General features: G+C 41.8%; 1 long non-coding RNA gene across 2 annotated transcripts in view; it reads right to left on the bottom strand.

Annotated features, from left to right (window-relative positions):
* Positions 1 to 206: 206 nt before the first annotated feature.
* The window catches only part of LOC122543068, a 33,967-nt gene continuing 6,942 nt past the window's right edge, over positions 207 to 27,231 (bottom strand). For both annotated transcript variants that reach the window (XR_006309911.1, XR_006309912.1), the window contains 2 exons: positions 23,677 to 23,761; positions 207 to 626 (listed from right to left, as the gene is read on the bottom strand). This is a non-coding gene — a long non-coding RNA (uncharacterized LOC122543068). The remainder of the gene's footprint in view (positions 627 to 23,676; positions 23,762 to 27,231) is intronic.

Below are 27,231 nucleotides of genomic sequence, written 5' to 3'. Positions count from 1 at the left end.
ATTTACACAACAATCACACTTCATGCAGCAAGATGCAACAAGATGATATACAAATGCAAACTTGCATGATGAAAATGACAGCAGTGTTTCTGTAAAAATGATCTCTGATTGAGTCACCCACCCACTCATTGAATTTAGATAAAACGGACAGTTTAAAAGAATTGATGCAGTTACATGAAATGAACAGCATCGCTGGCTAACCTACTTACATAAGGCATGATTTTTTTTTGTTTGAAACGTGTAATTGCTTGTAATTATACAAAATACGTGCAGGGAATTCAGCCACTGTTCAAGACCAAATGATTGTAATTGTGGTAAGAAAGAAAACCATTTGGGGTTTATCTGTATCTAGCTGTGGGTAACAAAAATTCAGTCAAGTTCTGAGGTACACCTCTTGATAGAGTCTCCTTCTCACGTCCAAGCTAAATCTTTAGAAAAGTTGCCAACTCTGACCTCCAAACTCGCCTGATTTGTTCATCAAGTGTTTCCGTGTCTTTTTGCACTGCAATCTCTATTGATTGAAGTTGATTTCCGTAGAACATCAAGGCACCTTATTGGATTGGGCTTTTTGAATCTTTGAGAACATATGGAAGTTGTTGGGGCAACCTTTATCCTGACCTACAAAACTATTAAATGAAACACAGAAAAACAAAAGTTAGATATCAACAGGTCAAGTGCTCAGGAGGGTTGAAATAGAGAAAAGGAGAAGAAAGAGAAACTGCACAGGGATTAACTCAGAGAGACAAGAAATAAAGAGGCAGAGAAAGGGGAGAGGACAAGAGATACAGAAAAGAGAAAAAAGGAACAAAGGTACAGGAAAAGTAGAGTGCAAAGCATGAAAGAAAGGGGAGAAGAAAAAGAGATAACAAGAGGGAGACAAAACATTTGAGAGAGCAAGGAAAAATACAGCAGGTGCATTAGAAAAGAGAGAATGGAAATGTTAGAAGAGAAACATGCAAATAATTTCTCAAAAGATGACTTGAATGGGAAATCCAATGAATTTCTTTGATCACATCTTTAAAAATTCTTTTAAAAAAGCAAACATCTGAGGCAGAGCAATTGTGGAAACGGAACCATTTCCATCAACAAATGTTCAACAAAATAAATTTAACTCATGCATTTTAGAATCCAGAATCAGAGCAAGGTCCTTCACTGTCATATGAGGTCAAAATCCTGTGACTCCCTGCCAAACAGCAACGTGAGTATACCTACACCATACGGATTGCAGCAATGCAGCTCATTCACCACCTTCCCAAATTCAGCGCAGGCCCTGGTGAAACAATGTATTTTTTTAAAATGCAGATTCTGGGAATGGGATGTGGGGTGCTGGGGAAACTGCAGGAGTGGTGGTTGCTGGCTTGAAGAGTTGCTCAGGCTGTCAAATGCTCATGAGGAGCATTGGTACGCTTCCTTTTATTAGTCATAGCATTGAGTGTAGGAGTTGGAAGTCATGTTGTGGCTGTACAGGACATTGGTTCGGCCATTTTTGGAACAGTGTGTTCAATTCTGGTCTCCCTGCTACTGGAAGGATGCTTCCTTTTATTAGTCATAGCATTGAGTGTAGGAGTTGGAGGTCATGTTGTGGCTGTACAGGACATTGGTTAGGCCATTTTTGGAACAGTGTGTTCAATTCTGGTCTCCCTGCTACTGGAAGGATGTTGTGAAACTTGAAAGGGTTCAGAAAAGATGTACAAAGATTTTGCGAGGATTAGAGGGTTTGAGGTTTCAGGAGAAGTTTGAGCTATTTTCCCTTGAGAGTCGAAGTTTCTGAAATCCTGAGGGGTATGGAAAAGCTGAATTGCCAAGGTCTTTTCCCCACCATTGGAAAGTCCAAAATGAGTGGGCTTGGGTTTAAGATGAGAGAGGAAAGATTTAAAAGGGACCCAAGGAGCAACTTTTTCACATGGAGGATGGCCTGCGTACAGAATGGAGGAGGCTGGTAAAATTACAACATTGAAAAGGCAGCTGGATAAGTACATGAACAGGAAGGATTTGGAGGAACACGGACCAAATGCTGGCAAATGGGTCAAGATTATTATAAGGTATCTGGTTGGGATGGACCAGCTCAATGACTCTATCTGCACCCAACAGCCAGTTTGTGTGCTTCAGGTTTGAGAAGGTGGGCAGATAACAGACATGACAGTTAATTTGGACATTACAGTCATCGCTCACATGTACTGCAGTTGTGCTGATTCCAACCAAGTAGGGTAGGTGTCAGACATCTCTGGTGTGAGATATAGATCCTTTTTCCAAATGATTGGTAGTGTTTAAACTGAGCAGGAATCTGAAGCAAACGTCAACTGGCAATAATTACTTTTGCTGGAGACATCTCACTCCACATTATTGACACGTCTCACACCTTAGTAATGATAAGTTGAACATGTCAGGAATTGGAGAGACAAAAGAAATCTATTTTTTAGTTGTCCTTCTCAGTGCATTGAAACTTTCATTCTTTTCTTTCCTTCACTGTTTCACACCAGATTCCTGAAGGAACTGCTCTACCTGGAGGTCAGTCTGGCAGGATATTGTCAAGGTAATGGAGGAAAAGTTTTGGACATTGCCTTAATGCGTGCCTAACAAGTTCAAAAATACCGATGGACTTGTGGAAGAGCCTGGCCAAAATGGAGAAAGACGTATCAAGAAACTTTACCGGGAACATGCAGAGGCCACGTCAAGCTGTTCAAGGAAGTGCACAAACCTCAAAATAACCCATTTACCCATTCTTCAAGCATTATATGTCCCACATCTGGCAGAGTCCAAAGATCTCACATTGACTTTAACATCCATATCAGAACCCATAAAAGCGAGATGAAAGCAAGGCATCCTTCATTCTAGTGGACCACCAAATAGGGAAATGCAGATACTGACTCATGGAATACAATCCCACTGCCACTTCCAGTTTCCCAATGAAAACTGTGAACATCAATAGCTGACTCCAACACTGCGTCTGGTGACCACAGGGAGTGAAAGGCAGAGGCACCCCAACTGAACATAATATATTCACTGTTTCAAGGCCATGAATGTGGGTGATGGGGAGTTAATTGCCTTAATCCAGTGATCATATATTGAGGATACTGGAAAAGGGAAACTTGGAGAACATTTTCCTCCCTGTCTTGCAGATATTAAGTTGTCAGAGAATTAAGCAGCAAAGAAGGAGGCCAGTCAGCTCATTGTGTCTGTGACGGCTTTTTGAGAGAACGGTGTTTTTCATTCCATTCCCTTGTTCTTTCTTCTTTTAACTGGACTGTTTACCTTTTATATTTAATTCCCTTTTGAAAGTTACTTTTGGTAAAGCACCCACAATCTTTTTCAGGCACTGCATTACAATTGAAACAACTCACTGCCTTAATTTATCTGTTTCTTCCATTGCTGATGACTCTACTGTACATTTTCAGTTTTTAAATCTGATTTTGGGCTTTTCCTTTTCATGCATGTCATGCAGAGTGTTATTTTCAAAGTAAAATGCCATGTTCAACAAAAACAAAAAACAGGAAGTGAATAAATCTGACTTCAGCCTCATGACAGTACACAGTAATCTGTTAAATTATATCCCTTTGCTCAGCTTTCCTGTACAGCCTTGTGATTCCTCTGCCAAAGTTTCGTGCAAAGAGGATTTACGTTTTTTTTGTCTACACATGGAAAATCTTTCACTTTGACGATTTGGGACGCTCAATTGGCGGAATGCTACAAGATAAGTTTGAATAATAAGCTTATCTTTCAATATCTACAGAGTCACTTGATAAAACTGGACCAAGACATTGTTTTAAACTCAAAGTAGTGCCTGGCTTTTTCTTCTCTATTTAGACAATCATGTTTTGAAGCACTGGGGGTCATTATTTCATGCCACCAATATATCCCCACATTTCCATCCTCTGAACAACCTTCAATTCCATCCAAATCATCTGAATGTACTTATCCATAATGGACCGTTACCTAAGATATGCAGACAACCTTCAGCTACATCAAGCAAATGCCAATTCTTCATGGCTGAGAAAAAGTTTTTGTTTCACTAAGATATTTATGTTTAGAGTCATAGAGGTCAGCAGCATGGAAATAGGCCCTTCAATCCAACTTGCCCATGCCCCCCAGTTTAAACTAGTCCCATTGCCGACACTTGGAGTGAACTGAGACATGACTAACCCTACAGATGATTTTGTGATATGAAATTACTCACACTTTACTCTCTCGCACTGCTTCCCATCAAGCCCATTATGTACACTTCCTAATCTGCCCCCATTACCAAGCACTTTGCTCCAGCACTATACTCACTTCAGGTTAGGGTGGGCTTCTGTCAACTGTCCACTAAGATATATTCCTTCTAATGGCAGTTTCCTGTCGTGATTGGAACAAAGTGGACCTCATTAACCTGGGCCAATCAGGAGACACTGGCTGACCAATATTGACAGGGGATTTTAAATATCCTCAGTTCAGGGGACTGACTCCGAGCTGCTGCAGCCTATGTACTGTGTCCAAGTAAATAAAGGGTGAATGGGTGATGGGATACTGACCTCTGTGCAGTTATTTCATTCCCTAATTCTCATTGCAATGACCCTTCAAAAAGAAAATGAATTCAAATCCTCTGTCTTTTTATGAACAAGACAATAGCAGCAATCCCAACTGGGAAACCAGTTCCCTTTTTATAAGGAATTCCTGTCACACAAGTATTGGCAAAGCCGGTGTTCAATGCTCATCCTTGGTTGAAGAAGGGCCTTGCAACAAGGGAATATCTTGCTTTACTTCACTTCACTTCAACTCACTTCACTGGGGCCGAGACACCAGGTTTACTTCTCACAAAAGGTCACAGGCCTGAAACATGAACTGTGTTCTTGACCACATGAGTATCTACAGCATTTCTTTTTGATCTTTATTTCAAATTTGCAGCATTCATGTTATTTTGCTTTTACATTAGATTTTCTTCCCTGATGGACATGAGTGAAACCAGCTGGATTTTTACAATGGTCTCATAGCTTCATGTTGATTTTTAGGAATAATTTCAGATTTACTGTTACTTTCAGATTTATTTGTAAACCAAATTCAAATTCTCAAACAATGTAAACTCTTGACTGTTAGTCTTCGGTTTTGGATTACTCGTCCAGTAACATAACCAGTTTTTCCTCAAAAAGGCAGAGATATATTGCTCTTTTTTTGTCAACAAGATATATCTGCAATGGGAGAGAAGGAGCAGGGAACAAAATATCTTCTTGGAAATGTCACCATTAATATCAAGCAGAATTCAATTATGCCATTATGCAACCACTGACAAGTAATGCTTGAAGCATTTATGTAAATTTCCTGTGCTGAATAAATTAATCTAATTAGCCTACTTGCATTGGCAAAAATCATGCTGATTTGCAACCTGTCAGAAATATTCATCTCAGATAAGGTTTCAAAGTGAACACATCCTCTTTATAGACACTGATTGGACTGAAGAAACCCTGACTGTCAGCAGAATAAAGCAACCATTAATCCAAGTTGCCTTGGGCAATGCGCCAATAAAGGGGCAATGAAATGTTCACCGAACAATCACTGCGAACAAAGCTGGGTGTTAATTGCTGGGCTGGGCAGTTCCCAGCAAATTTCCAACCTGAGGAAGTAGGGGGGCTTCACAGACTGTTGTGCTGTGAATGAACATCACTGTAGGCTGAAGTACCAGACAGAAATAGCCCAAATATCTCAAATGTGAGTTGCGGCATTGAGCCCTTCATGCATGTTGAATCGCTCTGTGCCTTCAATGCTCACACACAACATGAACTAACACAATATTGACACAGCAAAAACCCTCAAAATGGCTTTTCAACTGCAGCCATCCACTAAGGAAGGTTCAAACAAATTTAGAGCAGTTTTGACTCAGAAACCTTTCATTAATTCGCATTGAAGGGCTGCTGCTGTCAGGTTGAGAGATCACAGACGCAGAGATTTGGAAGGGATTAACTGTTAACAAACAGCAGAAGCACAACCTTATAATCTAATTGCATTCATAAAAGAGACAACATATGTTTATGTGATGCTCGGTGACCAGTGATCCGAAGTGTACAAGGCCTTGAGTTGAAAGAAGCGTCTGAACCATGGTAAGTTCATGTCGTTTCATCACTCATTGTTGAATTTACTTTCCAGACGGGGTTCTTTAAGGTTTTGTTTCGGAAAACCTATATCAGTGGTGAACAGCCTAAATACCTGGAGCCCACATTTAATTATTAAAATGTTTCATGGTCCTTAACTAAAGCATTACAAGCAAGACATGTCTGACTTTTGCTAGTACTGCCCTGAAGAATCAGAAATCAGGTAAATGACTAAAAGCTTGGTCAAAAACAATTTTAAAAGTGCAGAGGGAAGCAGAGAATTGGGAGTGGCAAGGCAAGTAATTCAGAGGTTTGAGCCAAGACGGCCGAAAGCATGGCAGCCAAAGATGGAGCAAGGAAAATAGGGCATGCCCAAGAGGCCAGATTCAGAGGAAAACAAATACTTCTAAACATGTGCTGAAAGGGGCATCATGAAAATACATGATCATGGTGCAATTGAAAGACAATGAGGAGGATTTTACAATTCAGGTATTGTCACAGCTAACATTTCAAAATACAAGACAACTGAATGTGCTGGCTGTGGCAATCTGCAAATCGCAGCTAATTATGGGTTCAAAATTAATGAAATCAAGCCCTGCCAAAAAAGATGCCATAACTCCCCTTGAGTGATTTCAAGACTGATATCTGATCTCATCTGAGGTCAATTTCCAACCTGTAACTGACACCCAAGTTTTTAATATATTTTATTCCATACATCACTTCAAGGGTTGACATGCACCTGGAAAAGTCACTGTAGTCCTTTCAAGTGACAAATCTCATGAGGCCACGTAAGTACCTGCAGTGTGTCTTGTAAGGTGGTGATGTCTGCTTCCAGAATGGAAATGGGCCAAGATATTCCAATTTGATTCAAATGCCGAGAGATTCAAACGATTCTGCCTCTGGACTCCTCTGTACCCAACTCCCTTTTGAGCAAATTGTTCCTCAGGATTTAAAATCTGCAATAAAAGTGGCTTTCACAACTGGGCTGCTCTCAGTGCATGCTTGGCTGCGAGGAGAGTGGGTGTTTTGTTGTGGGAAGTATCTCATCATGGGAATTTACACTATCTTCTGCTGTACCTAGTAGGTAGGTGGAGCCAAAGGCCCTCTCAGCTTACCTGGAGCACTGTCACGTCATCCCACCCTACCCCACATTCAGCCTGTGTTGGCCTGAAGTGATTGACAACCATTTTACGTAGTGTTATTAGATATCCCTGATGTCTTGTGGTTTGGGTGCAGGCTGGAGCAAGAGAACGGTATGCAAGTCAAATCGTTATTTCTAGCATCTGTTCATCTTCGTTCCAAGCCCTCATGATGCTTTAAAATCTATTCTGCTGCATTAACTACATTGTGAGAAGAAAGCATGAGGTAAAATAATCAACACAATCAATGTTCTCATCGTGATCCTGCTGAAGAACATAGAGGTTAAATATGGGCAGTATGTATGCTCAACTGTAATAATTCCATTGGCAACAAGCCCACAAGCCTCCCATTGAAAGGACAAAATGAATTTTAAAAATTCTTTCCGGTGACACGAGTGTTGATGGCAAGGGCACATTTCGTAGCCCATCTCTAAGGCCCTTGAACTCAAAATCTTGCTGGTTCTTGCATTTCAGACTCAATAACATAAGCTAAAGGCCTGAAGTTACATGCAGGCCAGACCAAGTAAGGACAGCAGATTTACTTCCCGAAAGGACATGTGTAAATCACTGATTTTCAGGAACAACTGTCATGCTCACCATCATGACTCCTGTGATGGGATTTGAATCCACATGTGCATAATAGTGGTACAGGCCTCTGGACTTTTCATCCAGTGACACTACCATTTCATCAGTAAAGTATCAAATGGGCAACCATACCTGGTGGACCACAGCCCAATTGGAAAAGATAGAGAGAAAATTGGAAAACTAAAAAATTAAACTGACAGTGGACAAATGATGTTTGCATTTGGTGATGAGTCTCGTATAAGGTCAATCACAACTTGAACATATTCAGAAAAGGTGGGTTGGAAAATTCAAAGTTCAGCTCTGCTGTTTCAAGACTCTCATTTCCTGTTTCATTAATCTTGTCAAGAGGCCGGAGTGACCTACAGTAATTTAAATGAGATGTCAGGAAATGAACAGGCACAGGCTAGGACTTTATAAAAGAGCTCAGATTGTGCCTGCTATTGGTAGTTTAATTTATTACTGCCTGTATATTGGTCATTATCTGTTGTGAGAAGACAACAAAGTCAGGAATACTGATTAGTAGAGGTGCTGAGGATTGTACATTGCATTAGCTCGTAGGTGATACAGTGCAATACAGGAAGGGAAAAGAGATCATACAATTACAGTGGACAGTCAAACTCCAATGTTTCTTTGTTTCTTCATATGCCACTATACAGAACTGAACTGTTTCAATGATTATGTACATATATAGACATAGTTTTATGGATAAGATAAAATTTCGAAATAAAAAAGGGTTCTCCCAGGATGAGGCTATACCATTAAAAAAAAATTATAGTTGCTATATTTCCAAGCCCTGTTTTCTCTCGGGAAGGTGTTTGCCCCAGGATGAGTTTGAGCTGAGAATCTTCAACATCAGAATGAGATCATCGCTGGATTGTGATTGAGAGCAGAACTTGGAGGATCATTGGTTGAGCTGAGCTGTAACTGGTGGATCTTTATACTGGCTTCTGTCTAATGCCAAACCAGTGACCAGCTAAACAGTGCATTGGCTTCTGGTAGTGCCCACAGCCCAGATCAGGGAGTCTGAAATATAGTCAGGGTGGCTGTCAAAGTGGTAGACGAAGGATCGCCGGTTGACTATAACCTCTTCCTGAATAGAGTCCTCCTGATTGCTGCAGGTCCAAGCAGCAGATATTTTCTGTCCACAGGATTTCCCCAAGAGGGGCTATTTCAATGTCACCTTCAGGAGCAACGGGAGCATCTCATGAAGGAAGTTGAGGAGAAGGTCCCCTCTCCATCCTGTCAATGGTACCACTGTTCATTCTACCTGCACAGAGGAACCGGGTTGTTACAATTCACATATACAACCTGACAACTTGAAGGGGGCAGCGCTAACATGTGAACCCATTTGGAATCTGGATCTGGACCAGCAAGCAGTAGATCAAGGTGACCCTGAAGGTGGATGCTAGTAGGAACATCCTGCATTCGCCTTCCAGCTTCACGATTGGAGGAAGCCGAAGTTACCTGATAAACACAGAGCAGCCTGGAGTGCATCGAATCTGCAGGATGTCAGGGCACATGGCAGCTGACTGAAAAGTGACCCTCTGCAGGAAGTCCAAACAGGAGAGCCACCTGACTAAAGACTGCAACGAGTCAAAGAACCACAACCTGTGTGGGAAAGCAGGCCACTTGTACAAAGCCTGCCCAAGAATGGGTGGAGGGGTGCCACATAAACTCAGATGGCTGCAAACAGCCATGTGAGCCATGCACCCCAAAGGATAGTAAGGTGTCACGCTCCAGGAGCACCTAGGAGGTGGTACAGTCTGGAGGTGAGGAAAAGGTAGCCAGTATGGAGGCACATCAACCGACCTAACCACCACCTGAACAAAAGGAATCAACAGAGGAGGAGCAAATGAAGAAGGCGGGGAATGGATATCACTGAACAAGAACCGCAAAAGGAAAAGACATCTGGCTACATAATAAACACACCAGCAGTTCTTCTGATGATGAAGATATGCAAACAGATGGCCACCAACAAAATAAAGGGGCACAGCACCATGGGAGAGAAGGATGGGAACAACATCCCAACCTGGAAACATCGGACGTGGCAAAGGGACAGGTCAGGCCAACCTCCAGCTATCGAGAACCAAGGGGTACCCACCACACCACAGGTCCGGGCAACTGGGAGCAGCGATGCTCTGAATCTGGAGCCGAGCATGACAGCTCATCCGTCAGACTCCAAATTGGACCTTCCTTGCTTTGTTCTCACCCCAACGACACTGGACCAGGGCAATCCTCCCAGCAAGGAACAGAACGGCTACATCAGTGCGGAGTTCGCCCACCCCACAGGTAGGTAGGGAGTCCCCCCAGTGACAAGATTACAGGCAAACGCACATTGGGTCTATGTATAATAAAGTTTTAAAATTCCCAACATTCATGTGTATGGCATTAAATCTACCATGCAATGTCTTTTCACGTTAACTTACGTGGCCAACACCAAAGCAGACCTACTGTTTCTGCAGGAGTGGAGGATACCAGACCTCAGCAGCTACTGGAAACGGTCAAGCTTATAGGCCCACGGACCTTCAATTTGGTTGGAGGGAACAAATTGTCAATCCTCCGGCTTCGGTATTCTGCTGCGAGGAGGCAACTTCAACAGTTCTGAACTTAAGGTGGTGGTGGGCGGGTGCCTCCTTGTAGAGACATTATATACAGAAATGCTCCCGAGTCTCATTCATGTGTATGCCCTGGTGCTAATAAGAGAGCAGCTGGCCGACTTGCAGAGCTGCCACTGCTGCAGACGATGTCCAGGCTGGTCATTCTGGCTGGAGACTTCAACCGCATCGTCAATGAGGATGGATGATCGAGAGGGGCTGACAGCAAACCAGATGTCACATCTAAAGTCCTGATGGAAGTGGTTAAAGTTGCCAAGCTGCTTGACATCTTCAGTACTCGACAGACAAAGCATACTGTCGATACACCAGATTGCAGCCAGATGGGTCTACTGCTTAAGGATAGATTTCCTCTTTGCATCCCACATGTTCTTGGTCAGATCCAGATTCTAGATTAGAGTGGTGCTGGAAAAGCACAGCAGTTCAGGCAGCATCCGAGCCGTAAAATCGACGTTTCGGGCAAAAGCCCTTAATCAGGAGATAGTGAGGAAAGAGATCAATCTGAGACTGGTACAGTTGAGAACAGAAGCAAGTCAAATGGTCAGGGCAGGCAGGGACAAGGTAGGACTAATAAATTAACTGCATTTATTACAATGCAAGGGGCCTAACAGGGAAGGCAGATGAACTCAGGGCATGGTTAGGAACATGGGACTGGGATATCATAGCAATTACAGGAGATGGACAGGACTGGCAGCTTAATGTTCCAGGATACAAATGCTACAGGAAGGATACAAAGGGAGGCAAGAGAGGAGGGGGAGTGGCGTTTTTGATAAGGGATAGCATTACAGCTGTGTTTAGGGAGGATATTCCTGGAAATACATCCAGGGAAGTTATTTGGGTGGAACTGAGAAACAAGAAAGGGATCATCACCTTACTGGGACAGACACCCTAGTAGTCAGAGGGAAATTGAGAAATAAACTTGTAAGGAGATTTCAGCTATCTGTAAGAATAATAGAGTGGTTACGGGAGGGGATTTTAACTTTCCAAACATAGACTGGGACTGCCGTAGTGTTAAGGGTTTAGATGGAGAGGGATCTGTTAAGCGTGTACAAGAAAATTTCTGATTCAGTATGTGGGTGTACCTACTGGAGAAGGTGTAAAACTTGACCTACTCTTGGGAAATAAGGCAGGGCAGGTGACTGAGGTGTCAGTGGGGCCAGCGACCACAATTCTTTTAGATTTAAAATAGTGATAGAAAAGGACATGACAAGATCTAAAAGTTCTAAATTGGAGAAAGGCCAATTTTGATGGTATTAGGCAAGAACTTTCGAAAGCTGATTGGAGGTAGACGTTCGGAGGTAAAGGGACAGCTGGAAAATGGGAAGCCTTCAGAAATGAGATAACGAGAATCCAGAGAAAATATATTCCTGTCAGGGTGAAAGGAAAGGCTGGTAGGTATAGGGAATGCTGGATGACTAAAGAAATTGAGGGTTTGGTTAAGAAAAAGAAGGAAGCATATATAAGGTATAGACAGGATAGATCAAGTGAATCCTTAGAAGAGTATAAAGACAGAAGGAGTATACTTAAGACAGAGATCAGGAGGGCAAAAAGGGGACATGAGATAGTTTTGGCAAAAAGAGTTAAGAAAAATCCAAAGGGTTTTTACAAATACAATAAGGACAAAGGAGTAACCCAGAAGAGGATAGGGCCCCTCAAAGATCAATAAGGCAGCCCTGTGTGAAGCTGCAGAAAACAGGGGAAATACTAAACGAGTATTTTGCATCAGTATTTACTGTGAAAAAAGATATGGAAGATATAGGATGTAGGGAAATAGATGGTTACATCTTGAAAAATGTCCATATTACAAAAGAGGAAGTGCTGAATGTCTTGAAATGCATAAAGATGGATAAAGCCCCAAATCCTGATCAGGTATAACCTAGAACTCTGTGGGAGACTTGGGAAGTGATTGCTGGACCTCTTACTGAAATATTTCTATTATCGGTAGTCACAGGTGAGGTGCCAGAAGACTGGAGGTTGGCAAACATAGTGCCACTGTTTAGGAAAGGTACTAAGGACAAGCCAGGGAACTATAAACCAGTGAGCCTGGCGTCGGTGGTGGGCAAGTTGTTGGAGGGAATCCTGAGGGACAGGATGTACATGTATTTGGAAAGGCAAGGACTGATTAGGGATAGTCAACATGGATTTGTGCGTGGGAAATCATGTCTCACAAACTTCAAAGAGGATTGATGAGGGCAAAGCGGTAGGTGTGATCTATATGGACTTCAGTAAGGCGTTTGACAAGGTTCCCCATGGGACACTGGGTAGCAAGGTTAGATCTCACAGAATACAGAGAGAACTAGCCATTTGAGTACAGAACTGGCTCAAAAGCAGAAGACAGAGGGTGATGGTGGAGGGTTGTTTTTCAGACTGGAGGCCTATGACCAGTGGAGTGCCACTAGGATCGGTGCTGGGTCCACTTCTTTTCATCATTTATATAAATGATTTGGATGCGAGGATAAGAGATATACTTAGTAAGTTTGCAGGTGACCCCAAAATTGGAGGTGTAGTGGACAGCGAAAAAGGTTACCTCAGATTACAGCAGGATCTTGATCAGATGGGCCAATGGGCTGAGAAGTGGTAGATGGAGTTTAATTCAGATAAATGCGAGATGCTGCATTTTGGGAAAGCAAATCTTAGCAGGACTCATACACTTAATGGTAAGTTCATAGGGAGTATTGCTGAACAGAGACCTTGGAGTGCAGGTTCATAGCTCCTTGAAAGTGGAGTCGCAGGTAGATAGGATAGTGAAGATGGCGTTTGGTATGCTTTCCTTTATTGGCCAGAGCATGGAGTACAGAAGTTGGGAGGTCATGTTACGGCTGTACAGGACGTTGGTTAGGCCAGTGTTGGAATATTGGGTGAAATTCTGGTCTCCTTCCTCTCGGAAAGATGTCGTGAAACTTGAAAGTGTTCAGAAAAGGTTTACAAGTATGTTGCCAGGGTTGAAGGATTTCAGCTATCGGGAGAGGCTGAACAGGCTGGGGCCGTTTTTCCTGGAGCGTCGGAGGCTGAGGGGTGACCTAATAGAGGTTTAAAATCATGAAGCGCATGGATAGGGTAAACAGGCAAAGTCTTTTCCCTGGGGTCGGGGAGTCCAGAACGAGAGGGCATAGGATTAGGGTGAAAGGGGAAAGATATAAAACAGATCTAAGGGGCAACTTTTTCACGCAGAGGGTGGTATGTGTATGGAATGAGCTGCCAGAGGAAGTGGTGGAGGCTGGTACAATCGCAACTTTTAAAAGGCATTTGGACGGATACATGATTAGGAAGGGTTTGGAGGGATATGGGCCGGGTGCTGGCTGGTGGGACTAGATTGGGTTGGGATATCTGGTAGGCATGGATGGGTTGGATCGAAGGGTCTATTTCTGTGCTGTACTGTACACCTCTATGACGTATTTACAATTCGGTATATGTCAATATGCCCGATCTGCATCCGGTGGAATGAGATCCAGGTGGATCATGTTGAGTATGAGTTCCTCAATTGGGGCTGTTATCCTGGGCCAATCATGCAGCCCTGGTGGACATACAAACAGGAGATTCAGAAGGGCTCCTCGCTCTACAGACTGGCTCTGAGCTGGCTAGTGAGAACCCATGTACTGTGCATACATAAATAAAGAGCGACTTGGTGATGGGATACCAGCGTCTGTGCAATTATCTCACTCTTCCTTGATAACTTTATCAGATAATTTATTAACATTAAAAATAACTTTTTTTCCTGCACAACAGCATTTTCAGGCAGAGTTCCAAATGTCAACTACTGTCTCCTGGTAAAAGTGCTTTCTGATTTCACTCCAAAATGGCTGAGATCTAATGAGGATTATACCTTTTTGAACTGGATTCCATCCACCACAGTAAATAGAAACCCCTTAAATCCCTCATTTAGATCACCCCTCAACTTCCTAAACTCAAAGAAGTGCATGTCAACAAATCATTGATAGAGCCCTTTCATGATCTCAAGATGTCCAAGAATGCTTTAAGCCAATTAATTAAATTGAAGGGAAATGCACTTTGAATGACAGAAATATACAGCTCAAGTATAATAAGATCATACAAACAGCCGTATGACAATGAGCATTTAATGTCTTTCAGGGATCTTGGTTCTGGGAATAAATATGCTATTCTTCAAAGTACTGCCACTTACAGGCCAGTGTAGTACATCTAGTTGAAAGGGTGAACTGAGCTGTGATTTAATATTCAGTGCTGGGTGATGTGGTGGTCTTCATCTGTTTGATTCCATTCCTACTTAGAAGTATTTCACATACTCTTCTGACATAAACTGGATCCTTATCAGAGACCAACACCCCTGGCAGCCCCTGAATTGCAAAAAAATTCTCTCAAAACCACAATTGTTTTGGCACTTGTGGTTTTGGGCATGGAGTCAGCATTTATCCACTTGCTATAGTTATCAACCAAGACCAGGTACTTCCCTTCCACTAAAGAGAAATCAATGTGGACTTGTTCCTGCAGCTTTATTGTGCTTGATCGTGGAATGAAAGGAACTGGATTGGAACACTTTTCATTCTGAGGCGAATTTTGTTTCATTGCATGCTGCTAAGCATCTAGGACATTGTGTGATGTTACAGGAGTGATATGACTGCAAGCTCTTGTTGTTCTGAGATTCTACAGTGCATCATGTGGACCATGAGAAAGCCAGTGTAAACATTTCCAATCACAGGACTGGAAGAAGGAGTTCTTTGTCAGTGTGCATAGTGGATTGTTTCAATAGCAAAACCTTGAGCATCTGTCTTTCTTGTCATTTCAATCATTTAGTCAGAACAGTATCAGGATTCTGCACTTAATATTATGTTTCTCCAGTAAAAAAATAATTTATTTGGCAGGCGTTGTTTGAGAATTTACAGTGTAATTAAATTTTTCAAATGTAATTGAGAAAGATGTGCTCCCTCAAATTACCTATTCTTGCTTTTGTTTTTCATCAGCTCTGATTCACTTTTTTTTATTGAATCCCTGCAGTGTGGCAACAGGTTCTTCAGCCCAATAAGTCCACAATTCCCACATGGAGAACATGTTATGATTTACTTCACATTTGTACCAAAGGTTCTGACCTGCAAGTACAGATCAGAGCATCAGATGTGATTCAACAACTTAGTCAAGCAATCAATCCACATGTGTGAATCCAGAGTGACTGCTGGCTACTTATTCAGTGCTGGGCTGAATGGCATGTGGATAGGTGGGTAATCCAGTTGGTTGCAACCTCGCCCACAAGCACAAATTGCAGAATAAAGGAACTCGAGCTGATTTTTGATCACTAACTGTTTCTGCGGATACACATGCAATAGGGATAAAACTTGCCACATATCATAGGTTGGTCAAAATGTGAAATTCTTCCATTAGAACCACAAGATATGAAACCACTTGAAAATTTCAAAGCTGAGATTGCCAGATTTTCACCAGCGAAGATCAGTCACCAAGGCAGATGGCTAGTGCTAAGGCACAGACCAGATACCATCTCATTGGGTGGCAGAACAGGACTCAAGGGGTTGAATGGTTTCCTCCTGTTCCTTTTTTCTGGTATTCCCTATTCAGCCTCAGATTACAAAGGGTAACCAAATCAACCAACTTGTAAACATCTGCAAATGGTGCTAGACAGTGGAACTGCTGATAATTTTAAACATGAAACTGATGGACTTCTTCTGAACAACAAGAGTAGACAATATGGAGGTAAAGATCTGTGTTACAAAATTGAAGGCATGTACTGTACCTTTAAGAAAGTGTGAATGCTGTTCTGAACTGAGAGCTCACAAGCACCTGTGTGATATGACTAGATTTCATTATCAGAGTGTAGTGGAAATTTGAAAATATGTAACATTTGGCTGTGAAATGGATACCTGAGTTGGTTGCTGTTTGACAACAATTCGAATTGAACCATGCCCTAAGATACTAAAACCCAACTGAATTTGCATTTATATTTTTGCCAACATCAAACCAATAAGACAACCCAATCAGGTTGTAAGTTTGCTCACTGAGCTGGAAGATTTGTTCTCAGATGTTTCATCACCGTGCTCGGTAGCATCATCAGTGAGCTTCCACTGAAGTTCTCTCCCACTTTCTATTTCTGTGCCTTGTGGTGGGTGACATTACTTCTGGATCATTTTCTAAGAGATTGGTGAATGGGGTCCGAGTCGATGTGTTTGTTGATGGAGTTACAGTTTGAATGCCAGGCCTTGAGGAATTCTAGTGTGTGTCTTTGTTTAGCCTGTCGCAGGATGGATATGTTGTCCCAGTCGAACTGCTGTCTCTCATCGCCTGTGCCCTTGTTGGTGTCTAGTTGGTGCTCATATATCCTGGTGGCTAATTTCCTGCCAGTCTGTCCAATATAATGTCTGTTGCAGTCCTTACAGGGTCTGTGGTACATGACGTTCGTTCTGCTGTTTGTTGTACAGGGTCCTGATCAAGAGCTGTTTCAACGTGTTGGTAGATGTGTGGGCTACCATGATGTCTCATGGGTCAGAGTAGTCTGGTCATAGTCTCCGAGATGTCTTTAATGTATGGTAGTGTGGCTAGAGTCTCTGGGTGTCTTGTGTATTCTTGTTTCGGATTGCTGTGTAAGAATCCAACACACCCCGTTTCGAAGGATTACCAATGGTACACAAACCAGGGGCATCCCTCAGACTCATAGTCTCACTTCCCGGCATACCAACACACAGACTAGCAAAGCAGCCTCAATGCAAACTGAAATACCTATCCGAAGACTCACGCCAGTCTATCCATTCCACCCATGAATTCCTGAACATCAAAGACACCAAGGTAGAGGACAATAAGGTTATCGTTTCCTTCCATGTGACGGCCCTATTCGCATCAATAAACAACACCCTAGCTCAAGAAACACTGGCTGCACTACGAGACGGACCAAGGACACAAACACCAGACAGCATCAACTACTTCAGCAAGGCCAGCACCCTCAAGCAACTAGAGCTGTGCCTCACAACCCACTTCACCTTCAACGACACGACTGACAAACAAACCGACGGTACACCCATGGGATCACCAATATCAGGATTCTTGGCAGAAGCAGTAATGCAGATGTTGGAACAAGCAGCCCTCCCCAGGATCCAGCCCTAGTTTGGATCCGCTCTGTGGATGACACCTTTGTCATTACAAATGTCAAACAAATGAGAAGAAATCTACAAACACATAAACAACATGCTTACTGGTATAAAGTTCACCAAAGACAAACAGAAACAACAGACTCCCTTTCTTAGATGTCACAGTAGAATGAAAAGCCAATGGAGAGTTGCAGACCAGCATCTATAGGAGAGTGACACACAGACCAGTTACTCAACTACAGCAGCAATCATCCTAACACCCACAAATGGAACTGTATCAGGACATTATTTAAACGAGCCACAACATACTGCAGCACCCACGAACTATGAGATGCGGAAGAAAACACCTCTATACAATGTATTCAAGAACAACAGGTACCCGATGTGTACAGTCTGCTCATTCTTACACAACAAATCTAAACAAGACGACACAACACCCAGAGACTCTACCCACACTACCATACATTAAAGGCATCTCGGAGATGACAACCAGACTACTCCAGCCCTGAGACATCATGGTTGCACGCAAACCTACCAATCTACTTAAACAGTTCTGATGAATTTAAAGGACCACCAGAACGAACGTCATATGCAAGACTCTGTAAGGACTGCAACAAACATTACATTGGACAGACTGGCAGGAAACTAGCCACCAGGATAAACCAGCACCAACTAGCCACCAAAGGACACAACCAACTATCACTAATATCCTTACATAGATGAAGGAAGACACGAATTCAACTAGGACAATACATGCATCCTGCGACAGGTGAAACAAAGACACACACAGGAATTCCTAGAGGCCTGGCGTTTAAACCAGAACTCCATCAACAAACACATTGATTTGGCCCTCATTTACCAACCTCCCAGCAAAAGAATCAGAAGCAGTATCACCCAACACAACAGACCAAGACACAAATAGAAAGTGGGACAGACACCAGCACTTCAACGGAAGCTCACTGATGAAATGTCTGAGAACAAATCTTCCAGCTCAGCGAGTAGACTTACAATCTGAATCACAACCTGAGCTACAAATCATCACAAAAATCACAGATGATCCCATGTTGGGGAAAAAATGCAGGCATTTTGAAAATTGGAGACAGAAGAAATTAGAAAACACTCTTTATCAAAGCTACCTTTTCACATGAAACGTTGGCAATGAAAAAAAAGACAACGACCCAGGGAGATCCTCAGCCTGAAGAAAGACACCAAAGGCTGTGTAGTTTCAAAATTAAGGTCATGTAATTTTAATAAGTGAATTATTGGAACAGTAATTTGTTATAGAGTTGGAGGCAGGTAATAAGCAGTTTTGAGAAAGGAGGGGCTGAGGCTTGTGAATAGTTGTTGTTTAATGTTCACTTTTAGAGTTAAAGAATAAATTGATATTATTGTCTTTAAATAGTGAAATTTGGGAGTTCTCTGCCACTCATATTTTAACAGATTACGAGATGAGGTGAGCTTTTCTGGGTGTTTGGTTTAATTAACAGAAGGGATCACTGCTGTGTCCTAACATTTGGAATTAGGTTACGGTTCAGTCCTGTTCAAACTGCATGGTGTGATAAACTCTGGGGTTGTCCCCCTGTTCCGATGTACCAAATTTTCTATTTCAGGTTATATTATGGTGAACAATTAGCTTTTATTTCCAAATATTGCAATGTACAGTGCATGTTTGCAGGAGGGCATCAGTTTAACCACTTCAGATTTTCAGTTAAAGGAGCAGTGGATTAATTGAGTAGTGTTTGAAGGTTCACTGGGGAAGGATAGAACACTATTTAGGCAAAAATGAGGCTGGAATTTTCTCGCTCCCCAAAGAAGGAGAAATGAATTCAACAATCTGTCATGGAGAAAATGGTTTATGTAGGAGGTAGTTTATACATGGTAATAAATATCAATTTGATTATTTCACTTTATGGATTTTACTTCATAACACAGAGTAGGCTGCTGAATAGAGGTCAAACATTTATGTTGTGAAGGGAGGATGAGGAAGTGGAACTCATTTAGATTTAACTTTGCTTCCCTCCTGAGATTTTCCGATGGCAGGAGTCCAAATCTGGACAAGATGATTTTCCGAACACTCAGTGAAACAAGGAGCTTCTGAAAATGGAAGTGCTTCCAATTAGGTGGTCGGTGGGGGAGGGGGAAATTTAAAAGATTCTGCCTGATGTTTTGAATTTCATTGTGTTTCCTTCCCTCCAGAGAACTGCTGCACTGAATAAAGCCTTTAGCTGATTGCAAAAAATTACAGCTCAGGACATCTCTTGAGCTAAGAATTGATCAGATGCTTTTTGAAACTGCCTTCAGCGTGAAGCCGTAAATGTGTGTGTGTGTGTACACGTACGTACGCACACACACACCACATTCAAAAGGCAGGCCCATCAGGTGTGTGGGTTTTCTAAGTCTTGTCTACTAATTGAGACAGAGTCAAGAAGTCATCTTTCTTATGCCAATCTCTGTGAAAGCATTTGTTGGTGTAATGAGTGTAACAAAGTCAGCAAGGTGAACCTCTCAGAATCTAAGCTCCCTGATTCAGGCTGATTCAATCAGGGAGCCCTGGCTGACAGATAGAAACAGGAGTGTCAGGGGTTCTGTTCACTCTGAGAGCTGGCTCTGATGGGACTCGATCAGTGTCAAGGACTCTCTACGTGTAAATAAAGGGTGACTGGGTGACAGGATACCAGCCCCGTGGAGTTATTTCAGTTTATTTTGATCATTTTCCCTCAGCCCTCTGAAAGTGGCAGTGCATGACATCGATGCAGCTGGCATTTAACGTATGGAAGCAAATGAGTTCAATCAAATGAACTCAACATAGATTGGACACTGGCTGTCCAAGCAACTCTCCGAGCAACCACGAGTCAATTATAAGAGTGATCCATCAGCCAGAGAGATAAAGAAAGAAATCCAAAATAATATTGCTCAACTTAGTGAACAACATGAATAGGGCAAGTACTGGAAATAAAAAACCTTTTCAGATGTACAGCTGGACATAAGCTTGTCCCTGTCACGACTGTGCAGAAAAAGAGTTTGCCAATATAATTGATAGATTTTGCTCATTTCCTTTTCAACCATCCTCGCTGTTGCATTTTGGTACGACAAAGCAGAACAGGACATACAGTTAATGGTAGAGTGCTGAGAAACTGAGGGGTACAGGTACATCGTTTCTTGAGAGTGTCGTCATAGGAAGACAGGATGAAAGCGGCAATTGGCACGCGTGCCTTTGTCGGTCTGAGCACTGAGTACGGGAGTCAGGATGTCATGTTATCTCTGTAAAAGATATTGGTAAGGCCACATTTGGAGCACTGCATACAATTCTGGTCTCCCTGCAGTAGGAAGGATGTTATTCAACTGGAAAGAGTGCAAAAAAGATTTACAAGGACATTACTGAGAATGGAAGGATATAAGGAGAGATTGGATAGGATGGGACTTCTTTGACTGCTGCGCGAGAGGCTGAGAATGACCTTATAGATGTTTATAAAATCATGGGGTTCATAGCTAAAGTGATTAGGCAAGATCACTTTCCCAGGATAGGGGAGTCCAAAACTAGATGGTATTGGTTTAAGGTGAGAGGTGACTTTTTCACACAGCGTGGTATGTATATCGAACAAGCTGCCACAGAAAATGGTAGAAGTGGGTACAATAACAACATTTGGACAGGCGCATGGACAGGAAAGGTTTAGAGGGATATAGGCCAAATGCACACTTAGGGGATTAGTTCAGTTTAGGAAACCTGGTTGGCATGGTCAAGTTGGGCCAAAAGGCCCGTTTCTATATTGTATACCTCTGTGGTTTATAATATCATGACAGGCACTGATAGAATAAATAGATAAAGTCTTTTCACAGGGGGAAGGGAGTTCAAATCAGGATGGCATAAGTTTAAGGTGAGAGGTAAAAAATTTAAAAAGGACCTACAGGGCAATTTTTTCACATAGAGGGTGGCGAGTGCATGGAATGAGCTGCCAGAGAAAGTGTTGGAGGCTGGAACGATTACAACATTTAAAAGGAATCTGCATGGGTCCACAAACAGGAAGGGTTTAGAGGGATACAGGCCAAAAGCTGGCAGGTGGGATATCTGGTCAGCATAGACTAATTGGACTGACAGGTCTTGGTGTTTATAGCACAGTATAAGCCTTTCCATATTCGTGTACATAAATTAAGGATCTGGATGCTATTTCTTTTTTTACCCTTCCAATATTCATCTCTGTTATGAGTTGGTTTCTTACTCTTTCACTCTCACTGATACCTTGTTTTGTGTAATGTATGTACTTTATCTCTTGTTCTCCACATAAACTGTCTTTCTCCCTTTTGTTCCTTACGTATTGGCTGATTTAAGACATTTTCTAGCCTCATGAACTCGATGTTCTTATTTCCTGGCTCCTCAAAACCATGAAACATCAAACCTCCCAAAACCTTGTTTCAAAAGCTTTTTTGATGTTGACAATTGCTCGATACATCTGAGTTTGAAAGATTGGCTGCACCAAATTTTACAAAAGTCCTTCAAGGTAGGAATTGATGCGTGTGCTGTAAGGTGTGTGCTTTAAATATATCAACATACATGTTCATGTCATTTACTTTGAGTTTGGATTTTGGATTTTTAACCAGTGAAATATGAGTTTTCTGTCTGCCTAAAAGGGTTTAGTCATTAACTTCTTTATCTTGTTGCAGCCATGGTGATTCTTTTAAAATACAAAGTGAGAGAAAGCTTCCTGGAGTGTAATGGGTTTTTGTTTACATTGCAATAATTTTATGGGTGAAACAAAATAAACAGTTGTGCATTACACTTCTGTTTCAAAAGTCAGGAGTTGATTTTTGGGGAAATACACATTTCTTGAGAAAAACATCAGTTCCACACAGCTCTATGGGGTCTTGGCTGAAGTTGGATGTGGAAAACATTTCCTTCTGAGAAAGGGAGTTAATTGGAATTGTTAAGAAATAGATAAGCTCAGTTTAAGGAATTCAGTCAAAAGTTCATTCATGTTGTGTTCAATCCCTGAAGTTGATAAATTTAAGCTCAATTGTATAAAGGCTCCATGAAGGGACTATCGTAATCTCAACACTGGGAGTTGAATCCATAGGCCAATTAAACCAAATCTGCAAGACCACCAAGCTTATGTTGCAGCAAGAGATAGCTTCATTAAAACCAAAAAGAAAAATATATCAAGCCAGATTTCAGTCTGGGAACTCCCTATCCCATCTGCCAAAAGGTATCACCTCACTGTTGCAATAAATCCATCCATTAGTTTTCTGCAACCTTCTGTCCTCTTGCAGCCAACAGGAGTCAACCTCATTGGCATATTTTTAAACTTTGCTGCCACTGGCAAATTTTGAAGGTTTACTTTGCAGACCATACACCAGTAGATATATGCAGTGGTGCTAGCAGTCAAATTTGGTAAGCACCACTGTTTATCATTCTGTAGTGTGAGAAACAACCAAGTGCCATTCGCTGTGTTCTGTCATTAAGCCATTTTCTTTTAAACCGAAGGTGACATTTCCATTCCGTGGCCCTCAGACATCCTACTACATTGGAGGGCCATTGCACCATCACTCTCTTGAACATTTTGATATAATGGTATGGAAGGGAGACAGCCAAAGCTGAAACTGTACTCAGATTACAGTGGTGCTGGAAAAGCACAGCAGGTCAGGCAGCATCCGAGAAGCAGGCTTCATCAGGCTTTCCTGAAGGGCTTTTGCCCGAAACGTTGATTTTCCAGCTCCTTGGATGCTGCTTGACCTGCTCTGCTTTTCCAGCACCACTCTAATCTTGACTCCGATCTCCAGCATCTGCAGTCCTCACTTTTGCCTAGGTGAAACTGTACTCACTCCATTCTGTTGTGAACAGGACCTTCCCATGGGAGGGATCAGAAGATAGTTGCTGTATCCATTCCCTGCCCCACTGACAGCATTTTAGTGGTTTTAGCTGCACAGAACCTGAACAAAATCCCAAAAATCATTTTTCAAAGCAAATTCCTGCAGATAGTGGAATATGCACTCAAAACAAAAAAGTTTTGGAAATCACAGCAGGTCAGGCAGCACCCACAGAAAGACAGCAAGCTTAATCTTGGAATCATCAAGACTTGAAACGTTAACTCGCTGTCTCTCCATGGATGGTGTCTAACCTGCTGTGACTTCCAGCATTTTTATGTTTTCCTAAAATCATTTTTGTTTGGTTCTAACAAGCCACAGTACAGCATCAGTATCAAGTGGATAAAGTAAAATTACTGACCGGCTTAGATGACAGGCTCCATTCAAATTCTCAAAGGTTTGCAAGCTGGTCATGGGACAAAATAATTGCTGTGGAAAGAGATCAACTGTGAAAATAAAAGAGAAAACAACTATTGAGCAGTATTCAAAATATCTTACATAACAGGTAACAAATAATATAAAGCTAATTCAACATCCTAAACACATTTGCCAACCCACGGACTAGTTCGCTGTTCCTTTCTTTGCTGCAGTTTGCTACTGCTGTTTATAGATTTCATGAACGATATCTGAAGTGATTCTGGTTTGTTCAGTGAATTTGGAGGGACATTCTTCCAACCTAGTTTTGGAAATGAATGGTTTATATATGGAATAATGAATATGTAGGTGTGAGTTACAGACTGGAATGGTGAATGGAAAGAATATGAGATAACTAGGATTGAGTGACAGGCTGGAAAGCAATCAAAGAATTTAAATGGTTGGCATCATTTACTGCAAATGTTTACAAGGTAATTAGAGAAACAAGAACATACTTATAATTTTAATTCATTCATCCAGAATGGCCGTCTCATTATGACGAATAACTGGGGCTATTCTTCTTTGAGCAGGGATTAACAGGAGATTTGAAAGAGGCATTCAAAATTGTTCCAGTTTTGTTAAGAGTAAATAAGGGAAACTGTTTTTAGAAGAATCAGTAATGAGAGAACATGGATTTCACATGATCGATGTGAGAATCCAAGACAACATGAGAAAGTTTTTGTTTTTTTACACAGCAAATTGTGATCTGAAATACATTGCTTGAAAGGCTGGAGGAAGCAAGTTCAATTGCATGGTCAAGGGAGACTTGATTAAATACTTGACAGAAAAATGAATGATAAGCCAGTCACAATGACCTCTGTACCCTTCCATGATTTAAAATCAGCATGCAATTACTTCTTCGATTCTCTTTTGCTCAGAACTACTCAACTGAGGTGGCATAGTATCTCAGTGGTTAGCATTGCTGCCTCACAGTGCCAGGGACCCAGATTGGACTCTACCATGTCCGTATGGAGTTTGCACATTCTCCCTGTGTCTGTGGGAGTTTCCTCCAGGTGCTCCAGTTTCCTCCCACCGTCCAAAGATATGCAGGTTCGGTAGATTGGCCATGCAAAAATGTCCAAGGGGAATGGAGGATTGCAGGGACAGGAGAGAGAGGTGGATCTGAGTGTGATGCTCTTTGGAAAGTCAGTGTGGATTCAATGGGCCAAACGGCCTGCTTTCACACTATAGGGATTCTATGATTCTACGAACCAGGATACCATTCCTTCTGATGGTAATTCTTTGTGTGACAACATCCTAACCAGTTCTACGTTGTCTTTTACTGGTATATAAAGACGAGTCGAACTGCCTAATCTCATTGTACAATTGAAAGCAATTACCCCGATTCACTTTTTCCAAGACAGCAAGATCACCTTTCAGTGGCTTGAATCTAATAGACAAGTTCTGAGTGTTCTTTATATAGATTAGAGAATACTTCAGGGAGACAGGGAGAGAGTTACACGCTATAATCTAATCAAAGAATTCGACCAATGTTAGTACGAAAGTAACCTGACCAGATTTCTTCTAAAATAACCATCTGCATTTACATGATGTCTTTAATGCTGAAATCATTCTAAGACACTGAACAGAAAGGGCAAAAAATAAGTAACAGATGGTGAAACATCATGAGTGTGTGTTAGGAAAGCTAGCTATTACATACATATCAAAGATGTGATTTTACGAGCCTTCAGCGAATTTGCATTGGGTTGGATGCAAAGGATTTTTATTGTGCTATAAATTGTGAGGTGACTGTTTTCTTTGAGTACAACAATCTGCAAGAATCAGACAAAGCTCCCCTAGAACAGCCATTTTAACAATGACAGCAGACTTGGTAATGCTAGAGAAAGGTGAGCTTTATAAAACTACCAAATGAAATGATATTAGCTTGATGACAGAGGATGCTGATGAAGGAGAGATTAAGTAGATTAGGCCGATGCTCCTGAAAGTTTCCAAGATTAAGAGATGGTTTCAGTAAAACAAAAATAATGCTTTCAAGTCTTGGGATGCTGAAAGCATGTTTCACCTGATTGGGAGTACCGTTCACAGAAAATATTCTCAAAACAATGGACCGACCATCCAGCACAGAGAAAAGGAAAAATTTCTTCACTTTGGAATTCTCTCTTCCAGGGGCTATGCATGCTTAGTCATTGAGGGTCTTTTAGATGGTGATTTTAGAATTTTGGATATGAAAGAGAAGTCGAAAGGATATGGGAAAAATGAGATGTTTAGCTAAAGTGAAACATCTGAGTGAATGGTATAGCGGGTCTGCAGAGCTGAATATCCTTCCTCTGTTCTTATTTCTTCAGCTCAAACGATAAAGAACAACAGTTTAAAAATCAATGTGAGTTAGCAAGTGAAGGCATGCTCAGAACTAGTCAACCAACTGTACCACTATTGAACCAACTGGATGGAGGAGGCATTTAGTACAGTTCAGTGAGCGATTACACCATTTAATATTATATTTCGTCAGGCGAGAGCTCAAAATACCAGATCCATGGGCTGTGTTGAATTAGCTGCCCCGAGTTACTGGTGGTCATCTTTCAAGATTCTATAAACCACAGGGTAACTAAAGTAACCCCACTATTTAAAAAATGATATATAGGGAATTACAGTTTGGTCAGCCTGACACCAGTAATGGGGAAAATGCTGAAGTCCATCATTAAAGATTTACACTCAAAAAACAGTGTCAGAATTGACAGAGCCAGCATGAATCTACGAAAGCGAAATCAGCTTTAACAAATTTTATGGAATTTTTTTGACAATGTAACTTGTAGACATGTTGAGGGGGAAACCAGTATTTATTTGGACTTTCAAAAGGCTTTAGCGGAAGTCCCACAAAAGAGATTAGTGTGGACAATTAAAATATTTGGATTTAGAGGTAGTGTACTGACAGGCACAGAAAACTTGTTGGCAGATAGACAACAAAGAGCAGGAGTAAACAGGCCTTTTTCTGACTGGTAGACAATGTCTCATGGGGTACGGCAAGGACTGGAGCAACTATTCACGATATATATTTAATGAGTCCAGGTGAGGGAACGAAATGTAATATCTCCAAAGTCGGGTGAAAAGTTGAGCTGTGAGAAGGATGCAGAGATGCTTCATATGATTTGGACAAGTTCAGTGACAGGTATGACACATCAAATATTATTTGGATAAATGTAGGGCTATCCACTCTGGCAGCAAATACAGGAAGGAAGACTATTATGTGAATGGTGATAGATTGGGAAAAGACAAGGTGGAATGAGACCTGTGCGTCATAGAGATGTTCAGCATGGAAACAGACCCTTTGGTCCAATCCATCCATGCCGACCAGATATCCCAAACCAATCTAGTCCCACCTGCCAGCACCCGGCCCATATCCCTCCAAACCCTTCCTATTCATATACCCATCCAAATGCCTCTTAAATGTTGCAATTGTACCAGCCTCCACCACATCCTCTGGAAGCTCATTCCATACACGTACGACCCTCTGCATGAAAAAGTTGCCCCTTACGTCTCTTTT

This window comes from Chiloscyllium plagiosum, chromosome 42, assembly GCF_004010195.1.
Source record: "Chiloscyllium plagiosum isolate BGI_BamShark_2017 chromosome 42, ASM401019v2, whole genome shotgun sequence".
Lineage (NCBI taxonomy): Eukaryota > Metazoa > Chordata > Chondrichthyes > Orectolobiformes > Hemiscylliidae > Chiloscyllium > Chiloscyllium plagiosum.
The sequence above is the reverse complement of the archived record's forward strand: the minus strand, read 5'-3'. Positions and strand labels throughout refer to the sequence as shown.